Source organism: Empidonax traillii, unplaced genomic scaffold, assembly GCF_003031625.1.
Source record: "Empidonax traillii isolate 1590-97213 ecotype Southwest subspecies unplaced genomic scaffold, ASM303162v1 scaffold516:size646513, whole genome shotgun sequence".
Classification (NCBI taxonomy): Eukaryota; Metazoa; Chordata; class Aves; order Passeriformes; family Tyrannidae; genus Empidonax; species Empidonax traillii.
Window position 1 is genome coordinate 428,158 of NW_020955709.1, and position 11,445 is coordinate 439,602.

At 60.1% G+C, this 11,445-nt stretch overlaps 1 protein-coding gene across 3 annotated transcripts in view; it reads left to right on the forward strand.

The window, feature by feature from the left end:
* Positions 1-9,813: 9,813 nt before the first annotated feature.
* HMGA1 (high mobility group AT-hook 1) overlaps positions 9,814-11,445 on the forward strand; it is an 8,586-nt gene continuing 6,954 nt past the window's right edge. For all 3 annotated transcript variants that reach the window (XM_027896796.1, XM_027896797.1, XM_027896798.1), the window contains exons 1-2: positions 9,814-9,922; positions 10,153-10,275. The gene's annotated coding sequence lies outside the window, so the exon portion shown is untranslated. The remainder of the gene's footprint in view (positions 9,923-10,152; positions 10,276-11,445) is intronic.

The following is an 11,445-nucleotide window of genomic DNA, read 5'->3' on the forward strand; positions in this document are numbered from 1 at the left end:
TGCATTTTAAAGAAATGAGGGGAAAAAAAACCCATCCAGGCTTGGGGGGAGGAATCAGCAACGAACGGGATGATTCGGCTGCAGGCTGAGAGTGATGACAACTCCTCCTCCTCCTCCTCCTTGGGAGGAAGGCTGCTGCAGTCGTGCCAACCCCCTAGCAGCCCCCCTGGCTGCCCCTCACCCAGCTTGGGGGTTGCCAAACCCCCAGCAGCAGCTTTGCTGCGTGCCAGGGTCCTGCCGGGCACCCAAATCCCACCCGGCTGATGTGGGACCCCCACTGAAACCCTGGCTGGGGCCAAGAGGCCAGACCTGCCTCTCAGAGGCCACCAAGGGGGACATTTCCTCCAAGGAGGACCTGTGGGCTTTCTCCAAAGTCCCTAAGGCCCCCCCGAGGGGATGGATCACGCTGGGGATCCAGCCCTGCTCCTCTGCGAGCAGCAGCCAGCACTGCTGCTTTGTGACAATGCCCAGCCCTGGCCAAACCTCCTCCTGCTGCAACCTCAGAGGGGTTTATTCCTCTCTCCTGGGTGTATCCTGCCTAAAACTTCCCCTTTGTACCTCACTGCTGCCGTGTTTAAGAGGACAAAGGACCTGTGCCTGGTTTTTGCCGCTGAGCCAGTACGCGGGTAGCACCACCGCTCTTTTCCTCTACAACACTTCCACCTAACGGCAAGAGAGCCAGCAAGGAGACAGCCAGCCCAGGGCAGGGGGGCAGCACCCCACAGCACCCACAGCATCACACTCCACGGCACACCATGGCAGCCTCAGGCACAGAGCAGAGGCCAGCACAGCTCAGCACACTGATGGGCCCGCCAGGCTCAGGCTGTGGTAACCGAGAGGCTGCTCTTTGCCCCCAGGACCTGCCCCATGAGCAGGTACCGGCAGCTCCAGAAATGGGAAGCTTTGCTGACCACACCCTCTGGGCCATGTCCTGCCTCCCTCCTGCAGCTGCTGCTCCATCACGGCCACGCCGGGGAGGGAGAGGGAGCTCGGGAGCCTTGGGCCTGCCCCCCACTCTGCTGCTCACAGGGCACAACAAGGGCTGCTGTCGGCCGTGCCCTCCAGTTTGGCACGCTCAGGGCAACTGGTGACTCGGCCCCATCCCAGTCAGAAGCTGCTGCTTAGAAATGAGGAGGGAACAGGCTCAGGGACACGCAGAGCCTGGAGGCTATTTTGGGCAGTGATTTCTCCGGATTTTGGGTCTAAACAATACAGAAACACGAAAAGCTGAGGCACAATGTTCTGGTGGAAATCCCTCGTTGTGCACCTTCAGCAGCTTTTTCTGCTGACGCTCCAGAGAGTGCAGGATCTGCCCCTGAACCAGCACCCACCACGTGGCCTGAGTGACACCAGGGTCCTGGCAGTGCCACCCTGCTCCCATGGACCTGTTCTCCCACCAATTTCGTCTTTAAAGCCAGAGATGTCCCCCTGTCCCAGGGACACTGCCCTGTCCCCCAACACCAGCGCTGAAAAGTTCTGCAAAGAAAGGGGGCAGATGGCTCTGTCTGCATTTCCATTTGGGTGCAGGAGGGGTTTTTCCACCCACAGGGATCGTGAGCAGCTGGAAATGTTTTCTTTAAAAGAAAAAAAAAAAAAAAGGGGAGGAGAAAAGGGAAGGAGAGAGAACATTTGGTGGTAAAATTAACTGTGATGGCCAAACAGCACACACTCCCTCTGCACTCACAGGGCAATTAGAGGAAAATCTTTACATATAACTAAGGTGGAAGGCACTGATGGTGTGGAAGTCATTCCCCTCATTCTGCCCAACTGGCAGGGTGGCAGCAGCACCCAGGACACAGGACATGGGCAGGGGACAGGGCAGATGGACAGGAGAGAAGCATCACTGGCTCTCAGCCAGAAACAGCCACGAGCTGCCAGCAGGGACTGGCACTGCAGAGCCACAGGATGCTGGACAGGCCCGGCACCAAGCACCAAGCATCGGCATCTCGAGCATCCAGCCGGGCATGAGGATTCCCAGGATACAGGGGAAAACAAGGAGAGGAGCATGGAGCAGGCCAGGAGGCTCTGTCGCCTTGCTTCTCCCCTCCACCTGCCCAGGGGAAGCCGCTGTCGTCCTCTCACACACCGCACCAGCAGCTGAGCACCCATCCTGCCTCCGACCCCACGCAAGAACTGCCCTGCCCACTCTGCGTGCACCAACCTGCTCTGCTGGAACACAAAGTGCCCCAAATTAGGATGGGTTTGCAGCAAAGGCTCCTCCAGCACACCCCCCTGATTGCTGCTGTGGTGAGGGGCAGACCATGCCCATCACTCAGGGAAGGGGATCCCGGGTAAAGCCCCGCAGTGCCAGCACAGCCTCCAGCTCGGAGCCGACCCTGGCAAACAGCACCCGTCTTCTCCTCCCAACTTCTCCATAATTCATGCAACAACCTCCTGAAAGAAATATCCTCTTCGGACATAAAATATTCATGGCCTCATCCTTGCAAGGAAACACTGTCTTCCTTGGAGTGCGACCAAGCAGCCGAGGCCGGCACGGATTTGCCTCTGCAGGAGTAATTATGTTGGTCATCGACCGGGGGCTGCAGCAGGGGCTGCGCTGGGAAGGGCCCCCCCAGCCAGTATCGGTGTGGCCCCTCCCTGGGCAAGAAAGTGGCTTTTGGAAGCATTCTAAAAGGGTTTGGGAGAGGGAAGAAGGATCCCGCACTGCAAAGCAGCATCCCAAGAGATTCCCCATCCTCATGGCTCCATCTTTGGACCAGCAAAGCCACCCCAGGAGGGACCATCTCCCCCAGCATCACCCTGGATCTGATGCAGCCCCATCCCCATCACATCCTCTGCCCCTTACAGACACACAGGCTCACATGCCTGCCAGCAGTCTCCCCCACCAGCCCCTTTCAGCTCCCAATTTGGATGCTAATCAATTCATTATGAGCTCCTTCCTATTTCCCTGTCTTTGCAGAGCTCAGCAAAGGCCCTGGCCACATTTGGCTGCACAATATTCAAACCCATTATTATTATTATTATTGTTATTTTTTCTTGGGTGTTTTTTTTTTCTTTCTCCCACACCTCCCAAGCGAGGGGTCCTGGGGTTTTTCCTGTGCACTGGCTATAGCACAGTTCAACAAAGCCCTGTCTCCTGGGACCAGAGGTGGGTGCATTTCTCAGCTCCCAGGGGGCTGAGTGCTGGGGAAGGGGAGGAGGGAGCTGTGGGATCCCAGAGGGAGAAGCACCCCAGCAGCAGGGGATGAGGACTGGGAGGAGGGTGCTCAGCACGGTGGGGTGATTTTCACTGTGATGAAAAAACAATCTAGAGCAACTTGTGCAGCCAGGATTTGGAGCCAACCTTGGCCAGAGCCAGGTCCCACAGCAGCTGCTGACCCCTGGAACCCCCGGCTGCCACAGACCCCAGCCCAGGCTCCCACACCAGCGCTCCGGTCTCAAAGCTGGGCTCAGCATCTCCAGCAAAGGCCACCAGTGCCTTCCCATGGCAGCTGCTCTCACTGCAGCAACACAGCAGAACGAATCCAGCACACTGGGATCCCTCCAGCCCAGGGCAAATGGGGGGAAGGTGTTTGGGCAATCACCAACCTGAATCCCCACCCCACACACACATGGCTGCATTGGGGACTGTCCCCTTCTGCCCCACATGCAAACACCTTCCTGTCACCCTTGTGTAGCAGGTGAAACCCAGGCTATATCTCCACAACCCCCAGGAACCTTCCCTAAATCTCCAGGGAAGATCTCCCCTCCAGTCGATGCACCCCAAAGCTGGGTGCTGGGGAACAGGGACCCTCCAGGCAGCCACATCCTTCCATTTAAGGGTGACATGTGGGTGCTGGCCCAGGGGTGGGCTTGTTCAGGGGTGTTCTCCCCCCGCAGGGACCATGGGACTGCTCATCAGGAACGGGAACACTGCTGTCCTCCCCCAGCTGCGAGTCACGCCAAGCCGCCCCCCAGCCCGGTGTCGTGACGCTCCCCTCGAGGGGGGCCACGCCTGCTGCGGCTGCAGCACCTACAGATGGAGGAGCAGTTGCCAAGGGAGCCGTTCAGCAGGCCTGGAGCCGGCTGGGAAGGTGGGTGACAGCCTGGCACACTCCCACCCGGCTGCTCTCGTGATGGATGGGGGCACTGGAGGACGGGGTCCTCCTGCCCCCGCGGTGAAGTCACGAAGGTGGCAGGAGCCGTGGGGGACCCCCCTCCTGGGCAGGGGCTGGGGGGATAACCCCAGCCTGCTCCCCCCACTGTGGGTTTGGGGGCACGGAGGGGTGGGATGCTCAGCCCCACGGTGGTTTCCAGCCTTGTGGGCCCCCCTCCCAGCTCCTGACCCCCTTGATGCCCCCCACAGCCCCACTGTCAGCGTGTCCCTGTCATTTGAAAGATGAGCCCCTGGCATGGCCAGGCAGCATCGGGCCAGGCAGTTCGTAACTGGAGCCGGGAGCGGTCGGTGAGCACCTGGCCCGTTATAGCCGCCCTAATCCCCCGGCCGGGCTGGATGTCACATCTCCCCCCGAAATGGCAGAGCCTCATCGCAGGGTCAGGGACACGCCACGTGCCTGGGGGGCCCTGGTGGAGACAAACTGCTGCCCCTGCAGTCCAGGGACAAAGCCAACAGCCTGTGGAGGGCTCAGCCCTGCAGCTGGGGTCACTGCAGCTCCTGCAGCCCGTCCATCCCTCCCCAGGGCACCAAGTGATTCCCCTTGGGCACTGCCAGGGCAGGCTGCGTGCAGGAGCGTCAGGAACGTGCCTCAGCCCTGCCCAGCCCTGCTTTGCCCGAGCCCACCCCAGCACCGTCCTGCTCCCAGTGGGGGATGCTGGAGCTCACCACGGAGCGGGTGGGGGAAGGATGCAGAGCCCCCCCTCATCCCGCCCTGCTCCCGGAGCCTCTCCCCGTTAGGTGGCAGCAGGAAACCGCAGCGTTGGCTTTTCCAACCTAAATGATTCCATAATTTTGTGGTTCTGGCAAGGTGGGAGCACGTTACCCCCGGGAAAACCTTCTGGTTCCATTCCAGGACGCTCCATCCCACCCAGCCCTTCTGCCTCGGGTCATGCACTGACCACAGGGTGCTGCACCCACTGCCCGCCCCCACCCATCTCCATCTCCCCCAAAGCCCGTTAGTCAGACCCCAGGCCACGGAGGGGACACGAGCAGGGCTGCTCTGGCTCCCGCTCCCTCCCTTACACCGGCAGCCAGCTTGGCCCCGTTCCCCGTCCCGTCACCTCCGGCATCGCCTCCCGTTCCTGTTTCCCTGCCTCTTTGTCACCCCAAGCCCCCCTGTCCCTCCGGAGTCCGGACGCTGCCAGCAGCTGAGTCACCTTGGTGACCACCACCTGAGTCACTGGGACGGAGGGAAGTCCCTCGGTCCTCGATGCTTTTCCAACCGGAACTGAGTAAAGGGGAAAGTGTCAAGGAATTTGGCAGGGAAAAGTGTTTTCTGGGAGTCCCAACAAGGAGCAGCCTCTCTGTTGTGTCCCCTTTGCCACAGTGAACTCAGCAGTTGGCCAGGGAGTGGGGGTCTCCTTTCCTATCACACAGAACTGCAGAGATTCCAGGGGATGGAGGAGCCAGGAAAGGCTGGGAAGGGTAGGAAAAACATCCCTTGCCCCTTGCACCACGTGTCCTCCAATTCCCTGGAAGGCCCTTGCAGTGCATCCCCCCACCCGTCCTGGGGTGCTGCCAGCCACCACCGGCTCCTTCGCTGCCCTGTTCAGATTTGACATACCACTTGCAATAAAATATATTGATTAAAAAAATACCGGGCTGCCAGACGCCCCTGCGAGCCACTCAACAAGTCCTGGATTAATGACCCTTGGCATTCCCTTCCTTCGCAACCACGTTAATGATTTACAGCAGCTCCTCCCCGGCCTGTCCCGCTCCCCCCCACACCCCGCTGGCACCCCCAGGGCAGGGCAGAAGGAAAGGGGCTCCAGGGAGCACCTGGAGGTATTTTCTCACCCCCTGGCACATTCCCTGAGTGCCCCCCAGGGAGGATTGGGGAGCGATGGTGGGGAGACCAGAGGCGAGGAAGTTACCAGACCCCACCATGGGTCAGCTGCACCCTCGCACAGAGGTTGTGTGGGCAGGGGGATGGCACACGGATCCATTCGTGGTGCTCCCTTGGTTCATGCCACCCCCTTTCCAGCAGGAGCCTGACTCGGTTGGGGCCTGAGCCCCAGCCTGCTCGGTGCACATGTTTTGGAGCGTGGGGAGAGCTGGGAACGGCCGAGTTCCCCCCCAGCAGCCGCAGGCTTTGTGCTCCGGCAGGCAGCCCCGAGGAGGTTTCATGTTACTGGGAAACTGGGATGGCGGGATGTTCCCGGGGCAGCCCCGCAGACAAAAGGCCATTGTGCAGCGGAGCAGGGACGACTGCAGCCCCGGAGCATCCCGCTCCCTGCGGGGCCAGCAGCCACCCCAGGCCCAGGAGGTGGCACAGCCGGTGGCCTAGGAGCACAGGGCACCTGCCATGGGACACCAAGCAGCTCCCCAAAACTCAAGGGGTGCTCTAGTTTGGTGTGCCTAAGCCAGAGCACCACACACACGGTCCCTTCCCTACCCCATCCCAATGGCAGCAGCACCCAAAATGCCTCTTTTCCATCCCAGGGGACAGGAATGGCACTAAACCAGACCCTCCTGCCACCTGGCAGGGGTGACAGGCAGGGACGTGTCCCCACTGGTGCTGGCAGGTGAGGGCATGCAGGTGGGGGGTGGCTGCCTCAGCACTGAGCCTGAGCCAGAGCCACTTTCCAGCCCCACCGGCTGATCCTGCTTGCCCTGCGGCTGCCGTGGTTCAGCCCGCGCTGTCCGGAGGATCATCAGGATGCCAAGAGTTAGTTGTGTATGTTTCCCAGGGTGTGAGGGTTGTACATTTTACAGCCCCTGGCACCCCAGAGCCCAGGCCAGGGAGCCCCTCCAAACCTGGCTCCTGCCTCACCCTGCAGCCAAGCTCTCCTGTAAATCCCCAGCTCCTGGAGCCAGGGGATCCAGCCCCCATCTCCACATTAACTGCTGTCCCAGAGGGCTCTGGAGGTGACAAACACACACACTCCTAATTAGGCAGGTGGCCCTTCCAATTACCCAACAACCTGAGCTGCCTCAGAGGATCCGGTTTTGCCTTTCCCAGGGAAATTAGCAGGAATTAGGCACCCAAATCCCCAACCGCCACGGGGCTCGGTGGCAGTCACTGGGACACAGGGCAGAGCAGGACAAGATGTGTGCCCTCAGGGCCATCCTCTGGTCCCCCATGGCTCCCCAGAGGTGGGTGCTTTTTGGGGTAGCCGATCAGCACCTGGGGATCAGTGGAGCCCGAGGAACTGGGAGTGATTTCAAGCACCTGTTTTTCAGGGGACCTTGCAGAGGTTCAGTTTTTCCCGAGCACTGGGCGCCCGTCATCCCATCAGATCTCCTGCCCAGCTGAAATACTGGGGAAATAAATAGAGATGTGAAATATTCCATGTGTGTGACACAGGAGCCCCACGGCACCGGTGTCGCTGCGTCCCGCAAACCCCAGCCCGAGCAGCGGCATTAGGTTAAGATATAAGCTTATAAGTTATCAGGTGATTTAGGAATTTGTCCCCAGAATAAGGCTGCAGGAAAACGCTGCCCTGGTGAGAGCTCGATCTGCTCCAGGACTGAGGAGGAAGGAGCCATTTAATCAAATAAATAGGCCTGTTTTGGGGTGGGTCTGGGGCTGTTGGGCCACATGGGGCTTCTCCAATGGGGCCATCGGGAAACAAAGCCAGGAGGGGAAACAAAGGCTCCACCCCTGTCCCCGTCCCCTCCCGCATGGCCGGCCAGCCCTGTGAACAGTCTGGCCGGGACAGTCTGGCCGGGACATCCCTGCTGAAATTCCGGCGGCTTTCCCAGCGCGTTCGGCTCACTGGGATACTGGGGCAGCACAGCTCGATACTGGGGCTGCTCCTCCGTGCCCTGCATCGGGCTCAGCTGCAAAGTAGGGGATAATAAATTACTCGTTTCTCTATTTCAAGCCATTTTCAGTTTCTTTTCTCTCTGCAGAACTGAACCGCAGGCTGGGGGAGCCTGCCCAGTCCTGCTCCCAAACCCACTGGGCCACGGGCTGTAACTCAGGAACCCAACTGCAGAAACAGAAGTGAAAATGATCTCCCTGGACTGTGACCCTGGGCACAGCCCTGGGCACTGCTCCAGCCCGGGGGTTTGCCCCGTTTTCCCCTCCTTGCACGTGGTTTTGGGCCAGTTTCCTGGGAGCATCTCCCTGCCACTCTTTAGTTTTGGGGCACCACCTCAGCACTCTTCTTCTTTAAAGACCAAGTGTGGTCTTTAAACCAAGTGTGGGGACGGCCTGGCATGGGCTTGGCGAGTGGGAAACTGCCAAAACTTTGAGAGATCAAAGCAAGGCAGAACAACCCCAGTCCTTTGCAGTGCTCCAGCCTGTGCCATTTACCACCACTGCAGAATAAATAACAAGGGATATTAATAACAACGAGCCTCTGCCAGGACAGAAACCAAACTCCTCGTCGGGCTCCCAGCAAAGGGGGGAAGCCCAAATGTGATCCTGGGCACAGCTGGGGCAGAAGACACCTTGGCACCTCCAAACCCAGGCAGGGCTGCCTGCAGGTGAGGAAACATGAATTTTAGCCAAAAAAAAGAATACTCAGGGTCTGCAAACTACCCCTTGCCTGGACACAAGGCCCTGCATGGGGAATACCCACCACTGCTCTGGGTTGGGAGCTTCAGCCCCAACCACGGGGGTGCCTGCTCTTCCTGCAGGCATTTGGGAACAGGAACCCTCTTGCAGCAGAGTTCTCTCCTACTCTTTGCTTTCATTTTTTAATTTTCAGAAAGGCACACTGCTCAGATTCTGGTTTAGACAGGGGAATTTGCAGGGGATTTAAAAAATCCAAGTAACAATTAGCAGAAATAAGTGCCCCAAGTCTGGCTGGGTTTGATTTGGTTTGTTTTACACTGCAAACCTTTCCCACCAGAGCAGTTCTACACAGGCAGATATTGTTACTTTCGCATTTCACATTTTTAAAGCTGCCCTTTTTTTCAATAAAAACTTGCCTGATACCTAAATCCAACAGTCTGAAGTTCAGGTCCTCACTCCAGATTTCAACCCTTAGATTTAGCATAGTCAAAAGCACCTAAGTCAGACTTTTCATTAGATTTGTGATTAGAGTTTTCACAGGAGTTTGGGGGAATTTTACACAATCCCATCAGTGAGACGATGCTGAACTCTGGATTTCCTTGCATCCCATCAAAAAAACCCACCACGAGATCTCATGTGCCTGGTATGCACTGGAAACCCTGCCCTGACACAGCAGGGGCCTGGGGTTTGGGGTACCCACTGGAGAGCTTGGCTGATTCCAGGCTGAGCTTAACCATTGCCAAACAGACCAGAGGAATTCTGAACAAAGCTTTTTAGTGCAGACTGAGCCCACTGTTGGTGCCTCCAAATGGGGCCCGGATGCTTTTGTGGGGGGTTCACTTGGTGGGGAGGCAGCAAATGGAAAGAGCATCGTGCTTTGACCATCACTGTGTGGCCCGGCCCTGGCCGCCGTTTGCCCCCCCGGGGACACCAAACCCCCCACGCCAGCCCAAAACGGTGCGAGGGGGCAGTCGGGGGTTCCCAGCCGGGGGTTCCCAGCCGGGGGTCGCGCAGCCCCCGCGCGGCTCCAGCCGGGCACATCCCGGGCACATCCCTGGAGCATCCCGGGGCAGGGGGAGGGGAGGGTGCCTCCTGCCGCCCCGGGGGACCTTCCATCCCCCCTCGGGGACCTTCCGCCGCCCGGGGCTGGGCCCGCAACCGCCGCTCCGTCCTTTGAACGACCCAATCGGTGCGGGCCGCGCCTCCCGCACCGCCCCGGCCGTGACGCGGCCCCGGCCCCGCCTCCCCCGCTCCGCCGGCGCTGGGAGCTCCCTTCGCCTGTTTGCCCTTATTTAATTTCGAGTGTGATTTTGCTATTTTTAGCGGCTGGATCCCCTCCAGTAAGGCTGGGAGCTCGCTCCGGTTTTTTTTTTTTTTTTTTTCCCCCCCTCCCCCCCCTTCCCCCCCCCCCCTTTTTTTTTTTTCCTCGTTCCCTGCAAATGATTTTGACCCAGCTTCCTTCCTCCTGGAGCAATTTTTTTTTTCCTCTCTCTTTATTATTTATATAAATACGCGGGGCCTGGCGGGCCCGGGGATGCGGGGCTGAGCCGCAGCCTCTCTCTTCTTGCAGATCCGCAGTCGCCGCGGGCGGGAGGTCCCTTCGCTCCGCAACGCAGACCCGCCGGGAAAAGCGAAGCCGCCAAACCGCCCCCCAAAGCCACCCCGAGCACCCCGCTCCGGGATCAAGCTGACTGTGAGTGCCGCCTTCCTCTTCCTTCTGCTGCGGGGGGTGCGGGGCTCCGTTCCCTCTCGCCGCATGCGGGGGGCGATCGGCCCGGGGGTGCCGGGCTTTGCGGGTGCGTGCGGCTCGCCGTGCTTCGCTGTTTTTATTGCCATGAATTGCCGCTGTTAACAGCGTGATGCACCTGGCGGGCCGCGGCGCGGGGAGGAGGGCGCGGGGGTCGCGGTGCCGCTGCCCCCGCCGCGGAGCGACTTCGCTGCTTTTCCCCGCTTGCGGCTGATGCGAACGCCCCGCACCGGCCGGGCCCGCACGGCCCCGGGACGGCCCGCGGGGTGCGTGGGGCCGGGGCCGTGCGCGGGGCCGGGACCGTGCAAGGTGCGTGGGGCCGCGGCCGTGGGAGCGGGACCCGTGTGCGGGGCCGGGACGGCGCAAGGTGCGCGGGGCCGGTGCGTGGGGCCTGTGCGAGGCCGGGCCCAGCTCACGGGACACGCACACGCGGGTCGGTGCAAAGTTGCACCCGAACGGTGCCCACGCTGCGAGACCGTGGGGCCCCGCGCCGCCCGGCCCCGCACCCTGCCATCAACTCTGGCTCCACGCGGGGTTTTATTACCCCCCCCTCTTCCACCCCCCAGGACAGGGGCTTCACAAAGCCCTGATGGTGCCCTTCCCGCCTCTTTTCTTTCTCCCCCACCTCCCTCCTTCCTTTCCTTTATCACTTCCTTTTATTATGCATCCCAGGAAGGAAGGGGGGGACTTTCCTCAATGGCAGCCCCGGGGGGGTAGTCAGGGCAGCCCCACGGCGGGTCTGTGCTAAGGAGGAGCCCACACATCCCTCCTGTCCCGCGCCCCTGCCCAACAGGCTCTTCAACTTCTGCTCCACGATCCCTTCCCCTCCTCCCTCCCCATGCCTCTGCCAGGAGGTGCGGCCGGGATCCTTCTCCAGCTGCCATCAGGCTGGTTTTCCTGGGCGTGAAGAGATTTTATATCTTTTTTTAAAGATCTGAGCCCCCGCCTGTCTCCCTGGGCTGGTTTGTTTAATCTAAGAGTAGGTGGCAGGAGAGGGGGATTTGTGGGGTTATCTGCACAGAGCGGCGTAAGCCAGTGCAGGCGGCCGGGAAGGCAGGAGAGGCCCAGGAGCAGCAGGAGCATCGCTGCGAGGGGACAGGTTGGCCCCTGTGCAAC